Genomic DNA, 3,267 nt, shown 5'->3' on the forward strand with positions numbered 1-3,267 from the left:
TGTGTGTGTGTGTTGCAGAACTATTGCTACTTACTGTTGAGTTCAGAGGTTTGACTTTTTTCCATTGAGTGCTCCTTTCCAGGATGTTTGAATAAAACCATTAGTAGCAATTAAATAAATAAACCAATATGTGGCTAGCTGTTATTTACTGCTCACTGAATGCTGGATGCTATCATCAGATTTCAAATGCTTTACATTCCCCATTCTCAACAGAATCCTACGAGGTGGGTACTGTAATTATCTCCACTTTGGAGACGGGGAAGTGGAGGCTGAGAGAGGCAAAAGGAAAGCCTCCTTTGTCAACGCCCCCTTCCTGTTCAGCGTGGCTCTGACGGTTGTGTCTCCGGGTACTCACAGCTTCGTAGAGTACCCTCCCACATAGAACCAGGGCTGGTCTGTGTGACCAGTGTAACACAAGTGACAGTGTGATGTCCCAGATTTGGTCAAATGAGGGAACTGCAGTGTTCATCTTGTTCTCTTGGGTTGCTCACTATGGGGGAAGCCAGTCACCATGCTGTGAGGACACTCAAGCAGCTCTGTGGAGAGGCCCAAGTGTAGAGGAACTGAAGCCATCCAACAAAACCCAGCCCCAACTTGTTAGCTATGTCGGTCAGCCTGTTTGGAAGTAGACCTTCCTTTTCCAGGAAAGCTTTCAGATGACTGTAACCCCAGTCAGCACCCGACTGCAATGTCAGAAATGCCCAGTCAAGATGCTCTTGAATTCCTAACGCACAGGAACTGTGAGGTACTGTTAATGTTTAATGTTATTTTAAGCATATACGTTTTATCGTAGTTTGTAATACTGCGTATGGTATATATGATCATATAGTTTATATGTTTGTGAACTCGATTGAAACCTCTTTCTGGGTAAAAAAAATAGCTGTCCTTGTGCATCCTTTTCCACCTCATTCTTGGCTCAGTATCACGTGTGTGCTTGTCGAGTGAATTAACACGCATAGCTGTGGATAGTAGAGCAGCTTTTTGGAACCCCAAGGGCTGAATAAGCGTGTGAGAGGTTCTCCGCGTTAACCCCATGTTCCTACTGTGCAGATGGTTATGTCTTACATGAAAATAGGTGAAGGCAAAACACCCTTTCATTGCTGTGGATCCAAGGAAGGTGTTGAATAACAATAATTAGGTTTGTGGAGGTGTTAAAGGTGAGAAGGAATTTCTGTGAAATTAGTGGATTACTCAGTGGAAAGGAGCCTCGATATGGCCTGGTTTAGATAAATGATTATTTGATTATGGGAAAGTCTAAGTGCAAGTAAACTTCTGATGTAGTAGAGGAAAGAGGGAGAGGGAGGGTCACCCGACAGAGTGAGGAGCAGCCTGTTCGAAGGTCCTTCTCATTTTGGTACAAATGTGAATGCTTCAGAAGACAATGACACTGGATCCTTACTGCCCCTCATTCATTAAGATAAATTCTTCACATTTATCAAACTGTTGAAGATTTGGTCTCAGGATAGGAAAGAACTTTCTAAGAAGAACCAAATGCAGCACACAAAAGGAAAAGAATACAAATTTGAATAATAAAAGCTTACACTCTATAAACCAAAACCATGATTAGGCAAATTAAAAGACAAACTGGGAGAAACATTTTCAGCCTGTATAATAGAGGATTAATATTCTCATATTAAGAGAACTTGCACATCAGTAAGAGAAAGTCTGAAGAATACTTTCATATCATAAAAGCCCAATAGTACTTTTAAAAAAATAAGAAAGTTGATTTTTGCTAAATAGTTATATTATTTGAAAATTATTTTAGCACATATAATTATGTTGTAAAATTGTTTAGTAAATTTGACGATGTTATGAAATATTTATATTTAAATTGCTCTTAGATTCATTCTATATTCACTTTATAAACAAATGTTTATCAGTAGTTCAATAGTTTGATTTTTATCGAAAGATTTTATGAGATTTTATCTCGTCCCATTGATTCTGATTCTCTCAGGAGATCATTTCACATCTGCTTTATTTTGACCCAGCGCCACTCAGCTACAGCTACCAACACCCCAGATGCTGTCATCAGCTGCCATCCTCATACTGAAATAAAAGGTTCAAGTGAGGGCTGTTTTGGGATTTCAGAGTGGGTATCAGATACACCTGTTCTGATCTTGTTTCATTCTCTCTGACCCTTCAAATTGCCTGAAAAAAAATAAGCCTATCTGTGATGGACCTTGAGAATTTAGGGGGTCGTAACCGGTAACTGGGGTTTTGCTGTGACCCAGTAAAGGCACCGTGTGCCATTTGGAAGTGTAAAGTGATTCCCGAGTAATTAACAGGTTCCTGCTGAGACTGATTCGTCAGTAAGCGCTGTCACACAGTAGTCAGAACACAGGCATGTGCTGTGTAACCTGCTCTAATGCGTCTCTCTGGTTCCAGTGCCCTGTTTGGTACTGATGATGCCTCCACATCAAAACACCACTGAAAAAAATGCTGTCAAGATTTCTAAATGTTTAACATGGAAATTAGTTTTTGTCACTGCAGCAAGTTCCTCATTATAATAGCAGCTTCATCTTGGAAGGCATCCACATGAAGGTGGACGTCAGGCAGGGTGGTGAGGGAGGGAGGAAAGACAAGCTTGGACCCGATGAGTCGACTGAGCCCGGACTTCCGTGCCGCCGAGGATCTGCATGGTGTGATTTCCCTCAGGGCTGACATGTGTCCTCTGGAGCATTTTGTGGAAACAGCCAGCTGGAAAAAGGTCCTTATGAAATGTCTGTTTAATTTTTAATGTTTATGATCAGTAGGAAAAGCAGCTCTGAGGAAGCAGAATAGGGAGAATTAACTCCTGCTCTCTTTCCAAGGTCTCAGAGCTGTGCTGGCGTCGGCTGGGGCTGCACGTCCAATGGGGTGGTGCTGATGCACAGAAGGAAATGAGAAAGGCATTGCCAGTGGGGGCAGAAGCCATGTGACCCTGAGGGCTTCTCTGCTAACAAAGAATTTATTACCGTGGTTTCTTAGTCTCAGGATGGAGAGACGGATAGAGCTGCACATGCATTTGCACAGTATTGCTTAGCACTTCCCCACTGCCCTACCTGAATCGTAATTTTCTAGGGAACAGGTGATGGTCAGGGGTTGGAGGAAGGGGCAGAGCCAGCTCTGTGATGCTCTTCTAGGGCCTTTGATATTGTAGAAAACTATTGTCTGGTTAGACTCTCTACCTTTCTATACTCCTGTCCCTGTCAATTTTCCTCATCTTGTCTTCATTTTCTTTTGTATTAAATCTTAGATTTCTGCCCTACCCATGGAAGCCTTAAAAAA

Source organism: Camelus dromedarius, chromosome 3, assembly GCF_036321535.1.
Source record: "Camelus dromedarius isolate mCamDro1 chromosome 3, mCamDro1.pat, whole genome shotgun sequence".
NCBI classification, from domain to species: Eukaryota; Metazoa; Chordata; class Mammalia; order Artiodactyla; family Camelidae; genus Camelus; species Camelus dromedarius.